The sequence below is a fragment of the Ictidomys tridecemlineatus genome, unplaced genomic scaffold, assembly GCF_052094955.1.
Source record: "Ictidomys tridecemlineatus isolate mIctTri1 unplaced genomic scaffold, mIctTri1.hap1 Scaffold_57, whole genome shotgun sequence".
Taxonomy (NCBI): domain Eukaryota; kingdom Metazoa; phylum Chordata; class Mammalia; order Rodentia; family Sciuridae; genus Ictidomys; species Ictidomys tridecemlineatus.
In genome coordinates this window covers 693,617-720,495 of record NW_027523832.1, presented here as the reverse complement: position 1 = coordinate 720,495, position 26,879 = coordinate 693,617, and the positions used below count along the sequence as shown (strand labels likewise).

Below are 26,879 nucleotides of genomic sequence, written 5' to 3'. Positions count from 1 at the left end.
GAGGGCCTCTTTTCTTCTCCTTTGATTATTGTCCATGTTTTCTCAGTTGACTCTTGGAAGTTTTTGGTGGCATTTCCATCGGTCTCTGCCACAGTTCATCCTCCCCAGAAGATTCTGCTGAACACTTGGGGAGTGGGAGTCCAGCCCCGTGCATGGTGGGACATATAGTGCAGAATCCCACACAGCCTGATACCGAGCCAGAGCACAATTGGATTATGTCAAAGGTGCCACGTGCGTCCGCTGTGTTTCTTCACAGTACAGGCCAATTTAAATATAGCCTACTACCACAACTTGTCCAGAATTAAAATAGCACAGAACAAGTGGCAAATGGCAGGGACTAGGGCTCTTTGCCAGGAGATGGCTAAGGTCTGGGAAAAATGGGCTTTTGAGCTAGACCATAGGGCTCAAAATAATGACAGGAGATGGAATACCCTGTGATCCCACAGCGTGGCTTACATTTCAGGTGAGTGCACGTTCTCAGAGCATGGATGAGAACACTAGTTCGACACCTAGGAGAGTAGAAGCCCATTTCGAAAACTGAGTAAAATGGGCTACATTATTTTAAAAAATAAAATCTGGTTACTGAATTCTCCGGTTCGATGATTCTCATCAAGCATCAGGGTCAGTGCCATTGCAATTGTGTTTTCCAGGCAGAGGAGACTTTAACCATGAATTGAATTACATAATAGCCCTGTAATAAAACCTCATTTGACAAAGGAGGCTGGTATTGTACATAATGAAATTATAATTAAAAACTATGAGCAGCCCTAATTTAACAAGTTGCCAAGGCAGAGTTAGTAGTCAGTACAAGAGGGTTAAACTGTTTGTTCCTGAAGTTTTTTGTTGGGTTGGTTGGTAGATTTTCAGTTTTTTCAAAATAAAACCAAAAATAGTTTTATTAAAAGATAATAAATACAGTTAAGTATTAGCTCCAAGCGAAAACAAACCAAAAAACCTTCAAGTAGTCCTAAGGGTTTAACATTGGTTGCTGCAGATAATATTCCAAATATAAATATTAAAAATGTGCATATTTACATTTATTTATGTATTCACTCCAAATTCACTGTCAAGAGTAAGCCTACCAAGCATACATTTAATACTTCTTTAGATGTTTTTAATAATACAAAGGACTCATCATCTTATAGCATTTAAATTCATAGTTATGGTTGACGTGGTTAAAGTGATAGTTAAGATTACAAAGCAGATTTAAAAATAAAATAATCTTTCCTATTTAGAGTGGAAAAGATCGTGCTTCAGAAATTAAATTTGGAATTACAGAAGCAAGGAAGACAAACTGCCTTCTGGAATTCTCCACCTTATACTTTAACGAGTAATTTGCAAGAAGCTATTTGTCATACTAGTGTCACTCGTGGTGACGTGTGTGTCTGTGTGTGTGTGTGTGTGTGTGTATGTATGTGTATGTGTGTGTCTCTCTGTGTCTGTCTGTCTCAGCACTCAGGCCATGCAGCAGCACCCCCTCAGACCAATATCAGAACTTTGTTCATCTCACTCTGCCAAACAAGATCATTTGAGCTGCTATGACTGACATCTCAGAAAAACATTACAGAGAAATTCTCATTTGAAATTGACTTGCCAGCAGTCTTCATCTGCCAGAGAGAAAATTAAGGGGAAAGCAGCTTTCATTTCACATGCAGAATTTCAAAGGGGCTGGAGCTGGATAATGATGATGCAGGCAATCATCATTGCTTTCTGTGGTTCCTGTTACCTGCAGCCAGCCGTGGTCCACAGATATTAAATGGAAAATTCTGGAAATCCCACGATTTATAAGTTTTATTATAGTATATTGTTACTCTCTTTTTATTTATTGTTCTATCTTTTTATTATTGGTAATTCACTGCTGTGCCTAATTTATAAATTAAACTTTACCACAGTTATGTACATATAGGAAAATACAGTACATCTAGTGTTCAGTACTGTCTGTAGTTTCCGGCATCCACTAAAATAGCCATTCCCCATAAGGAGGGACTATGGCATATATAGTGAGTATGGAGAGAAAAGTGAGTGTGTATGTAGAATTAGCAAAGTTGCCTGTGTGCCCAGAATGGCAAATAATTATGCAGAAGCATTTCTAGGCATTTGTAGATCTAGGCATTTGTATGCTGAGGTTTTGTTTGAGGTAGAAAATAGCAGTAGATTATCATGAAATAAGTATTTGGTATCAAGAAAGACAGGCCAGGGTGATTATTCTCAGGAACACAAATTCAAACGTGCTCTGAGGGGCTGGGGTTGTAGCTCAATGGTACAGCACTTGCCTGGCATGTGTGAGGAGGCACTGTGTTCAATCCTCAGCACCACATAAAAATACAGGTATTATGTCCACCTAAAACTAAGGAAAAAAATGTAAAAAAAAAAGCGATCTGAAACCTGAACATGCATCCATAGGAATAACAAGGAATGGGGAGTGTTCGTGAGGTCCAGGAGAGCTCCTAACAGCACAGAAGGCAGCAGTGAGCAGCCTCCAGCTTCTAACACTGTGTCCTTGTCATGGGTACACAGAGGCTTCTTAGCTCTCCTCCTGACTCTGGAACAAATGCCACTACCAGAGTATTCCAGGTCCTCCTTGGAAAAAGTCCTGTCTACTAGAGCTGTGGGTTCTATACCTGTCCCTAATGGAAGGGAGGTCCCTTCAGGGTGGGCCTCTTCTGGACATCATGGCTGATTCTCACAGCCTCCCCTTTCCTCAGTGACTTTCATGTGTTCAGGTAACTGGTTGACCCCAGGGACCTATATGACATGATAACAGGGCTTTCTGTGCCCCCATTTCCTTCATGACAAGACAAAGCATAGAATATGAACCTGTCTTCCAACACACCTCTTGCAGTATTTTCTGGGTCCAAAATTATAAATATAGTTTATAAGTTTCCACTGGAATCCTGGATTCCTATCATGGCTACGTGTTCTCCACCTTAAAGACAAGGGGGCTTTTCACATTCATGGTTCAGAGAGGACAGTTAGCTGATAAAGCAGGGGCATGTCCTTTGTCACTGAATCTGTTGTCATTTCAGAGGCAAGACCTATTTCCAGTACTCATCGCTGGCCAAAACTTGGCACATTGAACAATTCTAACCTGAAAGGATGGCTGGATGCTCTGGGGCCAACTGGAGACCCAGCTAGAGCCACCATCAGATACCAGCCAGGCAGTAGAAGCTTGGATATTAATACTAAGGTAGCAACTCTCCTGCCCCTTGGAGTTCAGCCTGCCCTTACCACAATCACAAGATGACAGAAGATCCTGAATTCTTGGACTTGAAGGAAAATCCCTACCTTGGTGGGAATGGCATCCTCTGTGCCCCTCCCCAACCCTCGGCCTTGGGTTGTATAACATCCCCTTAGTGCCTGGAATTCTTCTTGAGTGTCTTTGGACTTGGGCTGATCCTCCTGTTGGGGAGGAGTGGTTTCATTTGTGTTAATACATCTGTCACTAAGGCAGTGAGTTGAGGAAAGTAGGCCCTTCAGTGGCTGCAACAGGGTCAATCCAGCTAACTAGCAAGCCCCGGATTCAGTCAGTCCCACCATGAAAATAAATAAAATTTAAAAGTTCATTAGAATGTTTCTAGAGTCAATGCATAGGCAGACAGGAGACATCTGGTCAAGAATATTCAAAATACTGTAAGAATATTAATATAACCATCTATCAGGACCAGAGGAAAAGATTCCTATTCTTTGAGCAAGATTCTTGGACTGACCTGATTTGAATCCTGCCTTGAGTTTCTACCATCTCTAAGTATTGGTATACTAGTATCTCAGTGTTCATGCATTCATCTTTAAAACTGTCTTTACCCCTCCATTACACCAATTGTTACTTAAAGGTGCTAAAGAGAAAACCAGCAGCCCTGGTTTACACGTTTGTTTCCACTTCTATTTTCCTCGGAATCCTTGGATAAACTGCTATTTTATCGAGTTTTAAAATGAAAATTTTCTATTCTCAGTTTAACATAGCAAATGCTGAAAATAGGGAAATATGACATAATTTTTTGAGATTCTCATGAGAAAAAAGGAGAAAACTTTTTAAGAATTCAGGGGGAACAAGATGATCCTCTGATATTTCCTTTTAAACTTGGAGGCGTTAATTACTAATTTGGTGATTTGGGGAAGGCAACTCTGAGTTGGATGAATCTGTAGTATTTTTAACACCACCTAAAAATGCTCCTTCTAAAGAATAACCTTGATGAGAAGCAAATCTGCCCTGTAGTCTTTAGTAAGATATTTTCTAAGCTGTGTTATTTCATTTGAAAGTCAGCCAAAATTGGTTTTAAAAAAATGTGTAGGAGAAGAAAGCTGAATATTTGCATTTTTCAATAGCGGCATTAGTCTATTTAAAATAAAGATTGATTAAAGAGAGCAGTAACAGATTCAAAGAGAAAGCATGAACTATGAAAATGAGGGGATTTTTAGAGCAGAAAGAAAAATGAAATAATTACATACTAGAATGTTTTCTAAAGTAATACAGAAGTCTTTCTCAGAACATACTTGCTTGCCGTTATCACAAAGGGTAAGAGACTTGGGTTCCATCCATTCATTCCACAAGATAGCTTTGTGACTTTGAATATGTTTCTGAGTCTCTCTGAGTCTCAGACCTCTACAGAAGTAAAAAAAAAAATTGCCTGACCATCAGGGAGGGAACCACAGAATTCTCAAGAGACTTTCCAAGTTACAACTGTGTTTTTAATATGTCTGGTAAAGCAGAAGATTGAAGAGTCACTTCTTAAAATCCAGAGGCTTAGCATGTATCAGAGCAGTACCTTCATGCTTGTAGTATGTTGCAGAAAAGGCTGGAAATTTAAAGTAAAAATAATTGAGGACTCCTTGATTGAACTATTGAATGCTTTCTTGTCCCAGACAAGGCATGAGGTAACTGGAGTAATGGAACCACAGTTCCTACCAGGAAATGTGAAATGATGAAAACTAATTTGCTGAGAGAATAACCACACCTCTGACACTTTAGTATTTCTCCCAGAGTTGTTCTTTCCCAAACTATAGCTTCAAAATATGTACCTCTGAAGTGGTAAGAGCTCAAGATGATAGCTACTCCCAAGCAAGTTCGTGTTTGTACTGGTTAGCGTCAGAAACCCAATAGAGGAATGGGTCCTTCTACTGCTCACTGGTTAGGCTCATCTGGGCAGAACAAAGTGAAGGGGCAGCTTTGGGATCTTAAGAGCCATTTCGGATGATAGAAGATGGATATCTTATTACCTTAGCGATTGTTTTTCAACTTGAGTTCAAGAAGAAGGTCTAAAGGCCTTGTGTCATTTTTAAGGAGTGAATGGTGATTGCTTAATTTTTTTAAACATAAGTATTTATAAAATGGAATTATTTAAGCACCAGGGGTATGCATTTAATGGACATTTGCAGCAGCAAGTGGGGATTAGGCCAGTTTATGATCCATAATAAATGATCTGTCTGTTCTTTAACTGAAGACCTCGAGCTACCATCATGTGTTCTAACCATTACGCGGTCTTAAATTGCTCTAATTCTTAGCTGTAATTTAATTTGTACCTATAACAGAACCTTGGCAAAAGACATGAAACCTAATACTGAAGATAAAATAAAAACAGTATTGGCATTTTAATTTTTATCATTATCCAGAAGTAGTTCTCAGATCCTGAAGCTGCAGAGTTCTTATTAGACACATCCAGGTGTCTCTGTGACAGTGCCCAAGAAAAAATGTACTTGTGATTATGTCTAGCTCCATATTATAGAATATTCATCTACCTTAAAATAATTTGGTCTACCTAGTGTTGCCAAAGGCCTACTAGCACCCCCCAAAAAAAATTGACCTACAGATATATTATTTAATAGCAAGCCAGATTCAGTCAAAATAATACACTATCTATATAATTTCTCATTAGGAAAGACAGATCTTATTTTAATCAGCTAAAAAATACCTAAAACCATAAAATCTACTTTGATAATGACTTTACACTTGTCTGATTACCCTCACATTTTTCACCCAATCTTAACTTAGCTCCTTATATTTCATCTGACCCAATGACCACCTTTGGTGGTGGACTCTTCCTCCCTGCCCACAGCTCCAGGTGATTCTATGTTGCTCCCCATTCTCCTTGATCCGGGTCTTTGCCTCTGTGTCATAGCCACATTCTACCTCCTCTGCTTCTCCCAGAGAAGAACGCTGCTAGAGAAAGATGCACAGTCATAGAAACCCAGGTCAGGTTTTCCTGGGCCACTGAGCATTTCTAATATACTTTTCTTCCATTCCTTAGAACTTTGGTATAGTGATGATTCTTCATCTTCACCTCTTTTAAGCCCTCAAAATCTCCCCACTGTCTCTTAATTTCTGCAGAAGACAGATAATGGGCATTTATCCAATAAGTACCCTAAGTTAATACTAAGCACTTCATATAAATCAATCCTGATCTCAGTCTAACTCTACACATTAATATTGTCCCCATTTTACAGTAAGAAAATTGGGGGCACAGTCAACATGATGAACTGGGGTGACAGCCCAGGTCTTTCTGGTTCCAAAGCCCCATGAAACTCTTGTTCTCTTTCAAACTTACTATCCTTTGAATAACCTTAAAACATTGGATCAACTCATCCCTTTTTAAAAATATTTTTTTCCTGTTTTGTTTCTCTCACCTCATCTAGGATGTGGCTCCAACACTAGTCATCTTCTCAAAACTTCATATTCTCCTATTCTTTGGGCATCTTCCTTCCCACCTTCCACTAGTATCAGTTCTCATTTACTTAAAATGCAAGTAAAATGTCTTTTCCCTTGACCCAGCTAATTCTTCTGGTTACTGTCCAAATTTCCTTCTTCCTTTCTGGGTCAAAAGTCTCCAGAATGTGCCCCACACCTGCTTCCACCACTTCCTCTTCCCAGTTCCTCATCGACTCCCTTCCATCTGGCTTTAGCCGTGGCCTTCTTATTCCAACTGCTCCCTCAAATAGGTCTCAACAAATTCAGCCGCCTTGACTCGGCCTTCACTTTCCTAAGCACAGGGGGATTGACAGACTGTCCCTTCCTCAGATCCTCACCGCATTGCTAGTGGCTGCCATAAATCATAAATCAGCCAGTCAGGCTGAGAAAAAATGCAGCTACCCCAGAGGAAAGACAGATTCTGATGTGACCCACTTAACTCCAAAAGGAGCCCAAGATTCACCCAAGAACTTAAAGGGATTCTGTGTATGCTTCCTTATCTCAGGTTATTTTGCTATTTCCTCCACCCAGTCCCCAGGACACTCTGGTTTCAATACTCAGTTCTTTGCTTTTTGACAAGTTCAGCCAACTTTCCTTGAACGCATCATGATGTTCACACTTCTGTTTATTGCCATGTCCTCTAGTTTGCATCATAGCCCTGTATTCCCAACTATAAATGCCTATCACATAAACTCCTACTTGTGTAAAACTGTGTGTCATCACCTCCAAACTGGAGTAGGGCCTACACAGTTGCTATCTGCTGTGAGACCAGGCATCTGAATACCTAATTGGAATCTTGGGGTTATCCCTCATGCTTCTCTCCTCCTCACCCATTTATCCCTTCCACTAGGATTTTTGAAGACGGCTTCTATGGCAGGTTTTTATGGTAGCAAAACAGACAGGAAAACTGTCCGCATGTTTGAAAGTTCTGACATTTTTCCAAAAATGTCCAGCGGTTATTCCTTTACTTTTATGACTGATCCCTCAGAAGTTTTTCATCTTGCAAAACTGAAGTGCTGTACCAACTAACCATCTTTCCAAAGTCTCCCTCCAGCCCCTGGCAACCACAATTCTTTCTTTCTCTATAAATTTGATGACCCTAGCTACCCTATACAATATTTGTCTCTTTGTGACTGGCCCACTCCACTTAGCATAATGTCAGCAAGGTTTATCCATGTTGTAACATGTATCTAAATTTCCTTTTTAAAGCTTGAATAATATGTTTACATCTACCAATTTTTTTGTTTATTCATCTATTGACACTTGGGTTGCTTCAAACTTTTGGCTATTATAATGCTGCTATGAATTTGGTGTGCAAATATCTCTTTAATACCCTGCTTTCCTTTACTTCTGTGTCTATATCCAAAATCCAATTGGCAGACCATTTGACAATTCTATTTTAATTTTTCTGAGGAGCTGCCATAGTATGTTCCAGAAGAGCAGCAGCCACTTCACCTTCCTGCCAGCAGTGCAGGGGGTTCTGGTTTCTGCACATTCTTGTAACTTTTCTGGTTTGGGGTAGTAGCCATCCTGATGGGTGTGAGATAGGATCTCATTGTTTTGATTTGCATTCCCCTGGTGTTTAGTGATGCTGAGCATCTCTTCATGTTCTCATGGCCATTTGTGTATCTTTTTTGGAGAAATGCCTATTCAGGTTTTTGGCTTATGTTTTGATAAGGTTTTGTTGTTGAATTGTAGGAATGTTTTATATATCCTGGATACTAACCCCCTTTCAGATATGTGATTGGCAAGTATTTTCACCCATTTACTGGGTTGCAGGTGCTTAAGCTTGAAATAGATGTTTTAATATTATTTAATGATAATGTGCTTGAACTTTAAAATGACCCTCATTAAAAAGGACTTTTCTCCAAAGATTATTTCAAGAATAAAACAAGCCTTAAGTTTTTTTTAATATCACATTTTTTTCTCATCTGATATAAATAACATTGGGAGGTAAATCTCAGATAATTTTTATAAAATAAAAATTTATTGTTGTCAAATAAAATGTAGGGGCTGGGCGTGTAGGTCAGTGGTAGAATACTTGCCTAGCATGTAAGATAGCTTGAGTTTCATCTCCAGAAGCAACCAAAAAAAAAAAAAAGATAAAGTGGAATTACTTTTTACTTGGCATATTCCAAAGAAGAAGTAAAAATGTGACTTTGTAGCCTTTAAGCTTATTAAGTTGTTGATCAGATGAAAGGGAATAAACTCGCTAAAGTACTGAAGAGTGAGGACTGATTTTTGTAAGTGTGAAAATGTTACAACCTAGAGAACATCTTATAAAAGGAGACTGAGTAGTAAACACTGCTGTTCCCAAGTCATTACACCTGTCCCCTGAGTATTAGCACGCTGACAGGGGCTGGAGCTCAAGAAACCAGTGTAACAAGAATTTATTGATCCGGGAATTGGCTTTTTGTTTTGTGTAAATATCCTGCTGGTTTCCAGAAAGTGCTTTCAGGGCCCTCTCATCTGTCACATTCATGATAGCATCCCTGACGGTGGGAGTCTAGCATCAGAGCGTGTGGTTAGATAGCTACGTGCTTATATGGAGGCTGCTTTAACTCTAGGTTTTCTGGTGGCCTTAAGGAGAAGAGAAACAACAGATTGTGTAGTCCACATTGTATGGTACAAGGAAGCAAACCAGTTTATCACCAGAGACCAATTATTTTCCTGGCACTGAACAATGAGAGGATTGCGTCACCTAAATCTCAATAAACATGACAACAATAGACATAATGGACAACATTTCATGAAAGGTATAGAAACATTCTTCTCTGCCCTTGACAGAAAGCCAGGGACTGATACTGACTGCAGTTCTGCAGAGACATTTCTGTGATAAAGTTATGTGGTTTAACTTTTGATCTCTTCAACTAGAACCATTTGTGGCTCAGATGGGCCTTGACCTGATCTCTGATTAACAATACTTCCAAAGCCTGTTTTCTAATACATGTGCAAAAATTTAGACCTGTAAGTATCAAATACCTAACTTAATAGCAATATTCTGCCCCTTAGTTTACCTTTTGTACTGGCTATATTTCAGAGGAAAGGAAGACATGATCTCCTGCATTAGCAAATAGGACGAACTATTCACTGATGATATAACATGTTTTAAACCAGAATTTAAGAATTCTTGTTTCTTGAAGTTACTACTTCAGGTCCGGTCTTTTATTCCTTTTTTAAAAAAATCATAATTTATGGAGAAAATTAACATTCAAGAACCAATAGATGGGATAGATGGGGACCCCTAAGATGTAGTCTTCCCAAATCAGTTCCTGAGAATGGAGTGATAGCAGAATCATTGTCTATTCTAGATTAAAATCTTCATCAGCTGTCAGTCAATCACTGTGGTAAAGATTGAGATTAGAAGGTGGAAGACATCTAAGGGCTCTGTGCATTGCTGAGCATCAGGAGCATGTGCTGAGCCTCACTGGGTTTGTCTTATCCAAGAACCATATCCAGATTGAAGGACCAGTTTCTTACCAAGTGCTAGTCACCTAGAAATCATGGCTCTGATTTTCAATTGCGATTTCAGGAGCCAGTTGCTTCTTCTCCTATCAGGGAGTATTCCTTGCTCAACAGACTAATTTCTTCTTTAAAAGGGCTGCAACTGTCTGCACAAGATAATTGGTTTTCTGAAATCTAGGTCTCACATAAATGAGTAATGTCACAGTCAAAAAGGAAGGCTCACAGGTCATATATTTTTTTTTTTTGCATTTTATCCCCCATGATGCCATAACCCAGGAAAGAATTTCTGGTTATTGTCAGGCATTTTCAAGAGAACCAGAGGGAAATAAAATGTCAATGAGATGGGCTCTGCCTGTAACCCTGGTGAGATGTTAATGCTGCGACCAGGGCAGGAGCAACAATTGGATTGAGGATGTATTTTGAAGGTGGTGCCAACTGGATTTGCTGACAATTGATGGGGCATGTGCAAGAAAGGGTGGGATTAGGGATGGCTCAGAGAGTTTGGCTTGAGCAACTGCAAGTGCGGTATTGCCATCAGCTGAGATTTGGGTTTTCTCAAGCTATCTACCAATTGCTCTTATTTTTAAATTCTCCTAATAATTAGCTTTAAATACTTGGTTGTCAAAGCAAATCACAAGAGCAGACACTGAACCAATTAGAGTATAGCCTTTGACATCAAGTTTTAAGGGTTGGATTAGTAAAATAACTCTGACTTAATACATATAATACATTTTTAAAGGACAGCAGAATATATATGTGTGTTAGAGAAAGAGACTGGACATTGAACTCAGAGCCACATGGATGTTAGGCAAGAATTCTACCACTGAGCTAAACCTCCAGCCTCCAAATCAGCATACTTTTGAAGCAGTTTATTGTTGAGAAGAGAATGTATAAAAAGTAGAAATAGCAAATTTTGTAAGTATCAATTTCACCATTAGCAGAATTGTGGTAGATTCTAGATTAAAACCTTTATCAGCTGTGTCGGGGGTAGACATAGGAGCTATCAAAAGCTAGAAGTCAAGAGTAGACATTTAAGGACACTGAGCAGCATGTTCATTGGCCAGAGGAGGAGTGTAGGTAGAGCATGTTCAGTGTAGAGTTGAATATGCTTTTTATAAAAGCATTGTTATATCTAATAAAAATTGAATGTGTCAATTAGGGAGGAAAGTGAAAAAAAATTGGGAAAACCCCATTATTGTTTTCCAACTAAGGTGCCCTGATAGGTTATGAAGCACTGTTTTGGTCCTTAAAGAAAAAAACCTTAGATACTCATAAGGTGACTGATTCAAAAAATAATTTGTAGTTACATTCTTAACTACCAAGTTCTGCCTGGCATTAAGAAGTTTTGGTTCCTGGTGTGTCTGTTCACAGCTGACCTCTGCAGGGCTGGTGTCTGGGAAAAAATTATCAGGCTTCGAGGTCTCTCTGTATATCAGCACCATTCTCATGGCTTTGCCCACATCAAAACTCTCCACAAGTTAAAACTTTGGATTATTGTAAAATGAGAGCCCTAAAAGTCAGCCACTGATGCCTCACTAAAAGGAGATGCTTCCTGGTTATTTTCACTGCATTCAGTGGGGGAAGCATATGTGATAATGGTATGTGGAGTTTCTTAAAAGGCCTAAAAGACTTGTAAATGTCAGCAAGCTTTTGAATGAATGAAATGTGTCCTGGGTACTATGCTCCTTCTGTGCACATATGTTTTCCTTGTGAAAAGCTGCAGCAGCAAGGCATCCTGCTGGGTGGTTTCAGCTGATCTCTGCAGACTACCCAGCCCGATGCTGCACCCCAGGAACAATAGCATGCCTGTACCAGCTGGCTGATTAAAGGGGTCGTGTGCAGCTCTGGAACTGGGCCTGGGATTTGAACACATGAATTCACTAACATGAGCCAGAGGCAAGTCCAGATTATTCCTGGGCAAAAGCTAGACATTCCAGTAGCCGTGGGCACATGTGACTGATGGTAACAGCAAACTCAGAGCTCCTGTTCTGTTCCACATCTCAAGTTTGGGTTCACCAAAAGCTTCTGAGCAGACTTCTGGGTTCAAGTTTGGATGTGATTTAGACCAGTTTGGATGTGGTTTTGACCAGCCATGCAGCAGTACTCTGTTCAGCATGGAGCTGGGCTAGACAAGGAAGTCCTCTCCCTCGGTTTAGTCTTACAGGAAAGAGTAAGTAAAAAAGTAAAGAGTTAAATAAAAAAGTAAAGAGTTAAGTAAAAAAGTGGCAAATGAAGCTCCCGTAACACTGTGCTTTCAAAATGTATCTGCAGAAGAGTAAACTATATTTATCTGTTCTCCAGTTTAGCCTATTGTCAAAAGTGGTGGAGATAATACTACCATTTTATTTGAGTGTATATGATGGCATATTGCAGTTGTATCAGAGTAAGTGATTTATTTGTGAGTTTTGTAGATTTATCATCGAAGGGCTAGCAGACTACATGATAAGGCAGTGCCACTGTACTCTTATGGCTTCATTAATTATGATACCTAGACATAATTAGGCTCTAGCTAAGAATAGCAGATAAAATGGAAGATCATTCTGGGAAAGATTCTGAGAAACTGAAAGAGCATTAACAGAGGGCATCTCCTGATTCTCAGACACAGAACAAAGCCTCCTCCACCATCAAGGATGGCACCACGCAACCAGCTTCTACAGCAGTTGCTTAGGAATATGTTCTCTTAGCTTCTTGGATTTGTGTCCATTTCATATTTTAGGATACCCTGTAGACAGAAGTAATCGAAAATATCCTGCATGATTCAGAAAAAAAAATTTTGAAGTTAATTCATTCATTTTTAATTAATAGTCTATTTTTTAGACCAGTTTTTAAGTTACTAGAAAAATTGACCAGAAAGCACAAAGAGTTCCCATCTGCCTCTTATCCACACCCAAGGCCCATGTGCAGCTTCCTTCATCTTGCATCAGTGAGTGCATTTGATATAACTTGACGAGCCACTATCAATACATTAACATTCAAGGCTGTCATTTGCATTAGGGTCCACGCTCTGTGTTGGGGAGTCTGTGGATGTTGACAAATGCCTAAGGAGCATCCCTCAGCTCCATTCATTCCCCCTTTTCCCACTTGTACTCTGAACTCCTGGCACCCACTGTTCCTTTATTGTCTGTATGGTTTTGTCATTCCATTTATTTGTAAGTTAACTGTCCAGCTGTTCTGAGGAAGTGTCATTCATTTCTTAATTCATAAAGTGGCCCCCCAGTAGTGTGCCCAGGTAGTGTTCTGTGAATTGCATTGGGATTTATAGCAGAGGATCAAACATCCAAACTCCCACTCTTTGTGAAGCTTCCAATCTTCGTGAAGCTTTCCATCAAGCCTCCAGGCTTGGCTGGGTCCTAAGAAGACAAATGGGCACCATGAGAGCCCAGGGTGAGAAGAGGGGGTTGGAGAAAGTAGGTTGAGCATGGAGCCTCCTACCAGTGGTCTCAGGCCAGCCCCATCTTCCTATTTTTCTTTCTGACCCTGTACCTCTGTGGGTTGGATCTGTTGGCATCATCCAGCTGTCAGTTGTGTTTCTCCCTGAAGACCAGCTGCACAGTGCCATTTCCCAACTCTTCCCTTCTCTGTTGTCTCTGGGAGATGTGCATGTACTTCTGTCAGACTTCCATTCAGCTTTTACTATTAGCTATTTATAGCCCTGCCTACTGCTAATAAAATGATAGAAAATTTAAGCAGTTAGAAAAATTAGATACCCATCATTTCCACCTAAAGACTAACTAGAGAAGGTTTGCCTGCTTCAGAAGTGGATAACCCATGGTTCTCTGCCTGACCTCCACATCCTCTCTGCTGGGACTGGTGATGTCCATTCTCCTGAGTTGTCCTAAGAAGCCTAAGGTTTTCCCTGCTTCTTTCTCCCCTGCCCCTAGCCCTTTGGAAGTAGTAGAGATTTCAGGGAATACAAATAGGCCAGGGAAGAGGTGGAAGACCAAAAGAACCATTTTGTCTGTGTCAGCTCTGCCCCCTTTTCATTTTTATTTCATACAAAAAAATATTGCTTAAAAGTGAACTAAGTAGGCTCTTAGGTAACCCTCCTGAGCAGGCAGGTAGGAGACAGTAATGTACATTTCCCAGCCACATCCCTTGTAGCATTATGCTGGTCACCCAAAAATTGCCCATGTGAGAGTTTTTAAGCCATGGGCATTGATAAAGAGTACCAATGACAGTTTTGCTAATCCCCACCCCCAAAGCCACTGTAACAGAGGTTGCTTGATCAAACTTTTACATTGATTCTACCATAGGAATTCAGTCTATAAACACTATATGAAATAATATGCTCTCTCCATAGTTTCAGGGTGGGTAATACCAACCACAGCCAACAGATTTGGTCCAATAAGTTTCGACAGCCAGACTCAGCATCAGGCTACACAGGCCCCGCTCATCCTCTTCATTTTCCCCTCAAATGACTGAGGTGATTTACAGGTAGCTTCATCTCTTTTTATTGAAATCCCACTGTGATAGGACACTAAAGCTTAGTACTGCAGGTATCAGGCCATGATCCTAATGAACAGTTCTTTTCTTAGATGGACGTTTGCTTGTCCACATGTAGTTAATAAGGTGCTACCTTTGCTGACTGGCCCTTTCGTGCCCCATGTAGGACTGCACACGCAAGAGTGAAAGCTCACGCTGCTGACCAGGCTGCAGTGGCCACCCGCCAGGAGTGCGACATCGCGAGAGCTTAGCCAGGGAGCTGTCACCTGATTTCTACCAACCAGGTAAAACCCTTCTCCTTTGATGGGAAATATTGGAGCACTGCCTTTGGTTATCTTTTATTTCCTTTCTCGCATAAAGGTTCCTGTTCATGACTCAGTAATACTACAAGATCAGTGGGAGTGTATATTAAGTAACAAAATATCCCCTCAAGTTTGTCAGCAATGGAGATTTGGGGGGTACTCCCTGTCTGCCTCTGCACTCCCAGCCACATATCCCCCCAGCTTTGAGCCAAGAGCTCTAAACAAGTCAGGAATCTAAAAGTATCTGACTTATGAAAAATTGTGTTAGTTGCACATTCCATCACAAATGTCCCGATTCAGATTACCGATGGACCCCTTGCTTATGAGAGACTGTTTTAGTTAAGAAGCAGTGGAATTACATTTTTCCACAATATTTCTTTCCCCTCAAATGCTTTTACACCATACGATAATGGCATCAGCAATAGAAGAACTAGTAAGTACTGTGGGGTTACTTCGTTTGTTTTTTTTTATGTACCTAAACTGAAGCTCAGAGGTGTGTTGTTGGTTGGCAACTACTTGAAGACAGATTAACCGTAAGAGATGAAGAGGGAAATGCATGTCATAATGGAAGAAATGGAAAGTGAAAACCTCAAAAAAATAGTCACCTTGATCCCCTGTCTCTCAAATATCAAAAAATAGCCACCAACAAATACTTGCAGGAAGATTAAATTTAACTCACTTCCTAGTAGTTTCCCAGTAAGCTGTTTTCATCCCTTTCTGGGATATACTAACAGGATTTTTGTTTTCAAAATAGTTATACCTTTGAATGTATGTGTCTCCATTGTTCTATATGCAACATCTTTCTAGTGATTATTTACAGAGATAAACATATTTTTAGGTAAAGAGATCAAAATGTTCTAAATTTCTATTAAAGTTTGTATTTCATGGTAAAGAATTTCCACCCATTGATTTTTATTAAATTGGTCAAGCTGCATATTACCACATACCTCCCAGCACCCTGAGTGGTGTGGGTGTTTGGTTTGCTTCTGGTTCTGCTGAGGGTAAGACAACATAAGAACCAGGGGCATCTCTGAGTCCCGATGTACAGGGTAAGTGAATGTGAACAGAATGGCAAGAGCCATAGAAAATCTAGAAACTTGGCTTTAATAAAGGATGGAGTAATGCAAAAAAAAAAAATTGACCTGCTGATTTGGGGGTTATGCTTATTTTTTGTTTTTGTTTTTAACATTTAGTTTTTAGTTGGACACAATATCTTTATTTTATTTATTTTTATGTGGTTCTGAGGATCAAACCCAGGACCTCGAATGTACTAAGTGAGCACTCTGCCACTGAGCCACAACCCTAGCCCCTTTTTTTGTTTTTTGTTTTATTTCATTATTGTTTCTTGCAAAGAAAGACAGAAAAGGGCTAGGTTAAAAAAAGACTCAGTTTTTGTTTTTATATAAGGGGCCCAGTTGGATGCTGAGATGTTAGATACTGCTCTCATGGAGTGAACTCTCTAAGAGTCCAAGACCAACACAGAGGCAATCACTGATATGGGTGTTTTCTCTCATGTACATCTCTTGAAAGCTGGTGGGTAGTTTTGAATCCTGTATACATATTTATATTTTCTTGCAAAAGGATTCCTTTGATTTCCTCTTCCGGTACTGATAGATAGTACTGGAATCACCTGTTTTGTTCACACTTCCCCAGTGTGTAAGTACTTTGGTGAATTAGCTGTTCTAGGAGGTGTTCAGCAAACCTAGTAGGTGTTCCTGGGCTCTCCAGGGAGCTGCCATGGTAGAAAGAAGCTGGACAGTGAGGAGACACTGGGCTTGGGCTGCTTTGACAGCAAACAAACTTACTATTGTTGTCTGCAGACGCCAAGTCCTGCTGGGAAGTGGGGTCCCTCGAGACTTCTATTAGGTGTGAGCAAGAGGGAAATGATATGGAAGGTCATCCCAGTTTTCCAGACTGAATGGTTTTAAAGGGCTTTTATGGTGTAAAAGCATTTGAGGGGAAATAAATATTGTGGGAAAATGTAATTCCACCCCTTCTTAGCTAAAACAATCACCTATAAGCAAGGGGTCCATCAGTAATGAATCCATCCCAGGAGCATGATATGACAGTGGGTCTGTTGGCAGCTGGAGCTCCCAGAAAGGCTGCACCCACAGCCAGCATTTCCTGTAGCCACTGGAGAGAAGGCCCTTTCTGTAGGGAGCATCACAGGTCTTCTCAAGGGCCTTAACTCATGCTTTCCACTCTGCATTTACAGGTTGACCATATCACATAGACATTTGCTAACAGGGCTTTCAAGGAATTCTTCTAAGTCAGGCTGCTCATTGAGTTTACATATATCAGACATAAATATCTCCATTGTTTTCCATGCCTGTGCCATGCCTAAACGCTGCAAGCACTGAGAAAAAGGATGTCATAAGCTTACATTTTGGACATTTTCATGGTAAATCGATTTTTTAGGAGCTGGTGGTATTTTCAGGTATATACCATCTTAATTAAATCTTATGGCCGTACTTCAAAAAAAAAAAAAAAGAAATGATTCTATAGTTGAGTTAAAAATACAGGAAAAAACAGCCATATGGGCTGTTCTCAGAGAGTTAAGTTCCCATAATGAAAGAGCATACAAATGGATGTATGTGAATGTGTGTATAGATGATTACATAGAGACAGTTGAATTGTTAGCAGTGTGAATGACATAGTGAGTCACTCCCAAGAACTCAGAAGAAGTTTGCCCTCTGAAGGTTAAACTTGAAAATGAGCCATGACACTGCACAGAGAGAGGTCAGATGATCTGCGGTGATAGTGTGGCTGCAAGAACTGCAGGATTTCCTCGTAACATGACTGGGTGTAGGACAACACCTCCAGAAAGAATCAGCAACCCGAGGAAGTATAGAAGATAAGTGAGTCACAGAGGCAAAGATTGGCAGTGTTCATCCAAACCCTGACCAGAGAAGCCTGAGCCAAACCTGGGATCATTGTAGTTGCACTGGCAAGAATGTTGGGGAGTAGGAGGCAGGAAAGTATAGCCAGCGGTGTGTATGGCTGTCTTGGCAAGATCATCCTGACCTAGGAAATGACTGCATCAGGCCAGCTCAGCTTCATGCCATTAGGTAGTTGATTCATCTCATGCTCCTTGTCCCCATGCCACATTCACCAGTAACTAATTTTATGATCAGGCTTTCCACGAAGATCTGTCAAGAGGGAGAGCTTGCTGTCAACTAATGAATTGGCTTTTCGGTATCATACATCAGTCTTGTGAGCTGTGGTCATGTGAGTCTACCCCAAGCCATGGTTGTGCTGGTAAAATTGTGTTCCTAAGCCAGGAGGGCTGAGATGAAGGTTCGGAGGGTGATCACCAAGAAGATGAAGGGGTTGGAGAACAAGGACAACTGGGAAATTATACACAGGATTCTTTGTCCTATAGTTTCAGTTTGTCCCCTATCAAGATTCTTGTTTTGTTCTTAATTGCAAGTTATGTTAAATAGGATGTAAAGATGGTTTTATTTATCAGTGGAGCTGGCCATGGGCTAAAGAAATTGAAACACTGTCCCAGAATGTGGTGAATTTATGAGTCTGAACCCCTTTGGGAGACAGGCAGCCCACTTCCTTAGGCAACATGCTTATTGCCCTGTTTAAGTAGGTTGTGCTCACACACAGAGTACACTCATTATCAAAGGTGAAAGTGAAGTCTCGGGTGTAGATTATTATGGACTAGTGTTAACTAAGCTTGCATTTCTGACAGGAGTTATAAGTCTGTAAAAACATAATTGCCTATGCCTCTCCTTAATCTGTCCTACTTTGGGTTAAGAAAAATGAAGCATCCAGAAACAGATGGCTGTTAAGCTCTCCTTCCAAACCTAAAATACATTTTTTTTAAATGAAGAAGGGAAAGCAAATAATCCACTAGCACACATGAAATTAGTAATTCTTAAGTTTTCTGGTTATTCTCACCATATATTCATTACCATGTATTCAGTTTCACCAAATATGTACTGAGTGCTGGCCCAGGGCTGGGCACCGGAATAGATGTCCCACGGATCTCAGGCAAGTGCTACGGTTGTGGTCACAGACGGTGTGGCATGGTTACAGATGGGACTGTAAGGTCCTAGAGGAAAGGAGGGGACTTGAAAGTGGTCCTGCTACTGATTAAATCATGCTTTTAGAGTTGTTCAATCTGGTCCTCATTGATTGATTGGCAGTCTCCTGAGAAAATGCCTAATTTCTGCTTCATGACTTCTACTGTCACTACGAAGCATTTGCTATGGGTACTGCCCTTCTAGAAATTTGTTTGGGGGACTGTTCATGGTGCTCCTTCTGCCCATAGCCAGCCCATGGTGGCTCACCTCTGAAGTTCAAACTGGATTCCCTGCTGCCAACATCTGCCTTTGTCTGTACACAACCTTTGTGCCAACCATGAAGACTTAGCTTCCAGTGTCAGTGGGTGGTGTGCTGACTTACTTCATATCGTGTGGCATGTCACTGAGCAGGTGACCTGCATCTGACTACTTCCCAGTTTGAATCCCCAGTGGGGACAAAGCCCTTAGAATTCATAAATGGTGTCTATAAAAACACGACTGACTTAAAAATGCTGACTGTATCAGCACATGTCATAATTTCCCTCCCTGGCAGCGTTCTGGCTAGTCCTCTTAATGAACTGCTGCATCTCATCAGCTTTATGTTGCTGGCACCACACTGCTAATACACACAACCACACAGGACAAGTAGGGGGCACAGCATGTGCCTTCCAAGAGAAAGCCTTCCAGGAAAAAACTTCTGTCCTCTGCATTATATTAAATGTCTTGTTTAAAAATCATTCCATCTTACTATGGAAAAGCTAGCTGTATATCCTTATTGTTTGGCCAGCTGTCATATGATTATGCTACTTTGGAACCATTTCCAACTGGATGTAGTCATATGAGGCTGATATGAGGACCACATCCAGTCAACATGTGCATTTTTTTGCGTGCTTTCAAACACCTGTGATTTGGTGTATACTAGGATCATCTGGAGCATTAGATGAACATTAAGATTTCTAGGGCTTTGATTTGTACTTACTAAATAAAAATCTCTAGGGATAGCACCTCAGATTTGGCTGAGGACTGGCTGCAAGAATAGTTCCCGATGGGATTGTGTGTATATCTTTAGCCAGCCATTTTCAAAAGCATAATAAAGCTAGGCATTTTTTTAAAATCTAAACTTTGGTGCTAAAATATACTTTCATTGTTCTAGTAAATTCTTTTTTGTTGTTGTGGTGGTGATGGCATCATGGATTGAACCCAGAAGTGTGCTACCTCTAAACTACACCTACAGCCATTGTGATTTTATTTTGAGACAGGGTCTAAGTTGCCCAGATTGGCCTCAAACTTGGAACATTCCTGCCCTAGCCTCCTGAGATTACTGGTGTGGGATTATAGGTGTGTGCCATCACACCCGGCTCTAGTCAATTCTTTGATCTCAACAGATTTGGAGTATCATAAAAGCCCTGTTGATGAATCTGGGTGGATATACCTGGAAAAACTCATCTTAGAAGAGTAGGCAAAAGCAATTATGTAAGACATGCTTTTCCTCATGCACTTGGGGAGAAAAACCTGTGCCACACCAGACTTCTGAAATTGAAAGAGTGATTAGACTTGTATTTGAGAATTAAAAAACATGATAAGAAATGAATTCAGGAGCTCAGGCTGTGGCTCAGTTGGTAGAGTGCTTGCCTAGCACATGTGGGCCACTGGGTTCACTCCTCTGCACCACATAAAACATACATAAAAAATATTGTGTCCACCTACAACTAAAAAAATATGTTTAAAAAAAAAGAAATGAAGGCAGGGGTTGTGGCTCAGTGGTAGAGTGCTTGCCTAGTATGTGTATGTGTGAGGCACTGGGTTTGATTCGCAACACTGCATATAAATAAATAAAAATAAAGTCCATTGACAACTAAAAAATCATTTTAAAAAAATGAATTCAAAGGAGTCCAAAATTTAGCTTTATAAACCCATTAATAAAAATTCCTTTAATGGACAAATTATCTTCAACTTGACCTGTTACTAATAATACAGTGTAAGTTAAAAAGTGGGAAGGATTCTCTTTACTCTTTATAAAAGCATGTTTATGGATTGGGTATGAGGAGTCTCCCCAGAAGCCCTTGTGTTAATGCATGAATGTTCAGAAGTAAAGTGGTTGGATTATGAAAACTCTGACTTAATCAGTCCATCCTAGTTTGAATACTAGGTGGTAACTGTGTGCAGATGGTATGTGGATGGAGCAGGTAGGTCACTGGCGGTGTGCCCTGGAAAGGTGCATCTTCCCTATGGCCCCTTTCTCTTGCCCTCTCTCTGCTTCCTGATTCCTCCATGAACGGAACGGTTTTCTTTCACTGGGCCTCCTCCTTTCGCCCTGATGTGTTGTCTCACCTTGGGCCCAGAGCAATAGAGTTGGCTGTCTATGGACTGAGACCTCTGAAACCATGAGCCCCAAATACTTTCCCTCTAAGTTGTTCATGACAGGAATTTTGGTCACACTGATGCAAAAGCTAAGTCACATACCTACAAAATACATAATGTATAATATTCAAGTTTTATAGGAATTTTCCAATAATTAAAGTATATCCTAAAGTGCTGTCTTACAAAATTAATTTTTCTTGAACCAATGTAATTGAGTTGCCTAAGTCTCTCCCAGCAAACAGCATCTTGTACTGGTCAGCTTTTCCTCAGTCTCCACCTCAGCTGACAGCTATCCCTTTGGTTGGGAATCTGTGGAAGCAACTCCCATTTCTGCTGTTTGTATTCTTTCCACAGTAAATGCAGGTGAGGCCAAGTGTCACTGGGATTAATCCTGAATTTGTAAGCTGCACTGTCACAGTCCCATTTTCAAAATGAAACACATGGGCCTTTTATCATCTCTCTCACCATTCAGCATCTCTCTACTTTTATCTTCCAATTTTAAAAATACATAGCTAATCATGTTTGCCAGAGTATATTATTTTCTCCACATTTTTCTCTGTGTGTAATTAAGTTAAACATAAGCATTTAATGTTCCTTAATCTTGAGATAGATACTGGTGATTTTTTTGCAAATATAACTTTTGCACTTATCCTTTAAGGACATTAGAAGAACTTAGTCATTTGTGTAATTGGTTCAGTGTTATGTGGTTTACATTAAAATTCCATCAGCTCCAAGAGTCTGGACTATCTTAATTGTCTTTGCTCCATACATTCCCTTCCAGACCTAGATGGGTAGGTTCAGCAAAGCTATAAAATCAAATGACAGTAAAACACAAATAAAGCCAACTCTGATGGCATTTTAGACAAAGGGGTGACATATTTTAGGATATGTGTCAGACTCTCAGGAAAGTATACTTTACCACAGAAGAAAAGGAGGGGTTGTAAAAGTAAATCTGCAATAGAATCACAAGGGGCTTCTCCCCAGAGGACCAGTATGAAAGACATTTTGGACTTTAAAGAGTAGGGGCAAAGGTTGGGAGTGCAGCTCAGTGGTAGACCTGGTGCTTAGCATGGGTGAGGTCCTGGATTTGATTTCAGGCGTCAAAAATAAATGAACAAATGTAAAAAGCAGGACTGAGTCTGCTGATGGGAAACATAATCACCTTTTGTGCTTCCTTCTTCCCTCAGTACCCAGCACATAGCACCAAGGAAGAATTCAGAAACAAAGATGTCATCTTTTGCACATATTGCGTTTGCCCCTCTTCTTCATCTGAGCAATGCCTCTTGCTGGGCCAGGAAATCGTACCACCATCTTTGATGGAGGAGTTGAAAGAAAGTAGCCTATTTTGAAAAGAGGGCACTTGGCTGAGGCTGGTGGTATGTACCTGTAATCCCAGTGATTTGGAAGGTTGAGACAGGAGGATGAAAAATTCAAGACCAGCCTGGGTAACCCTGTCTCAAAATAAAAAGGGTTGGGGATGTGGCTCAGTTGTAGAGCATCACAAAAGACAGTGAGAAGGATGCTTACCAAATTAGGAAAGGAAATATCAATTATTTTTTATTAATTTTTATGTATTTATGATACTGGAATGCATTACAAATCTTATTACACATAGAGAGCACAATTTTTCGTATCTCTGGTTGTATACAAAGTATATTCACACCAATTCATGTCTTCATACATGTACTTTAGATAATGTCCATCACATCCCACCATCATTTCTAAACCCATACCTTCCCTCTTCCCCTCCCTCCCTTCTGCCCTATCTAATAGGGTTCATCTATTCCTCCCACATTTCCCCTCCCTACCCCACTATGAATCAGCCTCCTTATATCAGAGAAAACACTTGGAATTTGGTTTTGTGGGATTGGCTAACTTCATTTAGCATTACCTTCTCCAATGCCATCCATTTACCTGCAAATGCCATGATTTTATTCTCTTTTATTGCTGAGTAATATTCCATCGTGTATATATACCACATTTTTTATCTATTCATCTACTGAAGGGCATCTAGGTTGGTTCCACAGTTTAGCTATTGTGAAATGTGTTGCCATAAACATTGATGTGGCTGTGTCCCTGTAGTATGCTGTTTTTAAGTCCTTTGGGTATAGACAGGATAGCTGGATCAAATGGTGGTTTCATTTCCAATTTTCTAAGGAATCTCCGTACTGCTTTCCATATTGGCTGCACCAATTTGCAGTCCCACCAGCAGTGTATGAGTGTGCCTTTTCCCCCACATCCTCACCAACACTTATTGTTGTTTGTCTTCATGATAGCTGCCATTCTGACTGGAGTGAGATGAAATCTTAGTTTTGATTTGCATTTCTCTAATTGCTAGCGATGATGAACATTTTTTCATATATCCATTGATTGATTGTTTATCCTCTTCTGAGAAGTGTCTGTTCAGGTCCTTGGCCCATTTATTGACTGGGTTATTTGTTGTTGTTGTTGTTTTGTTGTTGTTGTTGTTGTTTGGTGCTTAGCTTTTTGAGTTCTTTATGTACCCTAGAGATTAGTGCTCTATCTGATGTGTGAGGGGTAAAGATTTTCTCCCCAAATGTAGGCTTTCTATTCACCTCAAAGATTGTCTCTTTAACTGAGAAGAAACTTTTTAGTTTGATTCCATCTCATTTATTGATTCTTGGTTTTAATTTTTGTGCCAAAGGAGTCTTATTAAGGAAGTTGGAGCCTAATCCCACATGATGGAGATTAGGGTCTAGTTTTTTTTTTATTAGTCACAGGGTCTCTGGTTTTATTCCTAGGTCCTTGATCCACATTGAGTTAAGTTTTATGCATGGTGAGAGACAGGGGTTTAATTTCATTTTGTTGCAAATGGATTTGCAGTTTTCCCAGCACCATTTGTTGAAGATGCTATCTTTTCTCCAGTGCATGTTTTTGGTACCTTCGTCTAATATAAGATAGTTGTAATTTTGTGGGTTAGTCTCTGTGGCGTCTATTCTGTACCATTGGTCTACCAGTCTGTTTTGGTGCTGGTCAGTGATCTCGCAGCAAGTAAGAGAGGATGGCTTCCTCACCGTAGACTTGAGAGATGGTTTGTCAGCTCCTGCTCATTTACAAAGGTGGCCAACCACATTGTGTGTGACCTTGACTTCATATCATGGTAATGGAAAGCAGCTGGGAGGAGTGGTGGCCAAAGTGTGCACAGGACTAGGTCCTGGGGTGAGGCAGAGACCTAAAGTGCCTAAGAGGAGGGTGCTGCCTTGGAGAACTGTCCCAGGTCCCCCAAGTTGCCCCTGTCAGGACCACAGGCATCCTTAAGTGCTGTCAGCCTGTGCCATCTTTTGATGCACTCTGCTTCTTTATAACTTATTCCTGGTAAAAATGCACTTTTTAAAAACTGAACATTTTTCTATTCCTAGAAAATAACATGATTGTTACAAACATCATGAAGTATATAAAGTAAATCAAAATCCTGAGGCTAAAAATCCTGAGGCTGCAGCCTCAAAGACAACTGCCTTGTCTTGACTTGGACACCTGCAGAACATCTGTTTGTCACAGCTGTGAGTGGACAACCTGGAAAGGATTTGTACAGTACATCCTAAACTACAGGAGTTGTCCCAACTAGAAAGTTTTTGGTTTGGGGGATTTTTGAATATTTATTTTGTAGTTTTAGGTGGACACAATATCTTTATTTTATTTTTATATGGTGCTGAGGGTGCTTCATGCATGCTAGGTGAGCGATGTCCCCCTGAGCCACAACCTCAGCACCCAACTAGAAAGTTTTAATGATTCTTTGATGACAGATCATTACCAATATGTTATCTGCAGAGTTTGCCTTACAATATTGATACATTATTACATTTTCAAATACAAGAGTCACTTCTTTATATATAAAGAATGTGCTTTCTGTGTTTTAAGTGTACAGTACTAATTTGGATAAATAGGTTAATTATGGTGTTCCTCTACCAACATGAATTTCACCTCTATGTTCTGCAGGTACAGAAGAATAATACAATTAGGGAAGTCAGAGTTGATTGATTGTTATGGCTATCAAAATAGGACAATTAACAGAATGTATTGTCATAAAAGTACCCTTTCAGTAATAAACAGTATCTTTTCCTGGAAAATGAAATGTGTTCATGCTTAGTCAAAGCCTTGAAAACAGATTTAAAGGGGAAAAAGTTAATCTCCTTTAGCAAAAAAAAAAAAAAAAAAAAAAAAAAAAACTATAGAGAAACCTGATATACAAGACTTTACATCTTATTTTTCTTTTTTTCTTTTTTCCCAGGCCCCGATTACATCAAACAGAGATTGCAGGAAGGTGTAGATGCTAAAGAAAACCCAGAAGAAAAGGTACCAGAAAAGCCACCTACCCCAAAGGAATCTCCTCATTTTTATCGGAAAGGCACGACACCCCCGAGGTCTCCTGAGGCAAGTCCCAAACAGAGCCACTCTCCCCAACCTCCCTCCCCAAAGTCCATGAAGAAGCAAAACCCCAGCTCCGGGGCCAGACTCAATCAAGATAAAAGGAGTATGGCTGACGAGCAGGCGACAACTGTCGTTAATAAGCCCTTGATGTCAAAGGCTCCCTCAAAGGAGGTCGGAGCCATGGTGTCCCAGTCCAAGTACTCTGGCCGCCACCACATCCCCAACTCCAGTAATGGGGAGCTGCATTCTCAGTATCACAGCTACTATGTGAAACTGAACGCCCCCCAGCACCCTCCAGAACACATGAAGGATGATGATGAAGTGCACCGTCTTCCTCAGCACTGGTGCACAATCCATCACCTAACAAGTGGAGTCCCCCCAAACCTGTGACAAAACCAGTTGCCAAAGAAAGCAAAGCTGAGCCAAAAGCTAAGAAGTCTGAACTTGCTATACCAAAGAATCCAGCAAGCAATGATTCGTGCCCTTTGGAAAAAGAAGCCAATTCAGTAAGTCTCACCACAAGTGTTTTCTTTTCCTTCCTCCCCTTTGGTTCTTTCGGGGAGCCACAGAGGGTGGTGCGCATCTCCATAACTGCCTGGGCTCACAGAGGTCCTAGGGTCACGGGGTTATTTAGAGTTTAACACCTTGGTAGCTTGAGCTAGCCAGAGCTCTCCAGGCACGTGTTCCGGGGGCACATTCCGTTGCTACCTTAGACATTAACTCAGGCAGGCGAGACCTGACCCACCTAGGACCACCTCACATTCTAGCAAGCCTCTGTCCGCTCTTCTTGGTGATCTTCATGGTGGCTTCTGCTCTGACTGCTAGAAAGGAAACATGCCTTTCCCTCCCAGTGCTCTAGGAGGGAGTTCTGAACCCTCCCTTGAACCTCCCACTGTGGTCAGCCTCTTTACACAAAAAGAACATCTCTTCTAGCATTGTGAATTCTTCTCATAAAGGTTTAGCTTGGAGTTTACTTAATGAGCCTGGCTTTGCAGTGAGAACATTTTTCTTCCCCAAAAGAGAAATTTTTTAGTAGTTGAAGAAGATGACTTTGGTCTTCTAATTTCAGAATGTAAATGCTCTGGCAATTTCAGTTTTCTGGTAGATCCTAGTTATTATCAATGAATCTTGAACATTTGTTATTTGCCTTATTCCATTTACTATTAAAGCCATTCCCAAGAAACCAAACATTTTAATAGATTCATC

General features: G+C 40.5%; 1 pseudogene; it reads left to right on the top strand.

Moving 5' to 3' along the window:
- Positions 1-26,063, top strand: part of LOC144374069 (junctophilin-1-like) — a 67,525-nt pseudogene extending 41,462 nt beyond the window's left edge.
- The last annotated feature ends 816 nt before the right edge of the window (positions 26,064-26,879 follow it).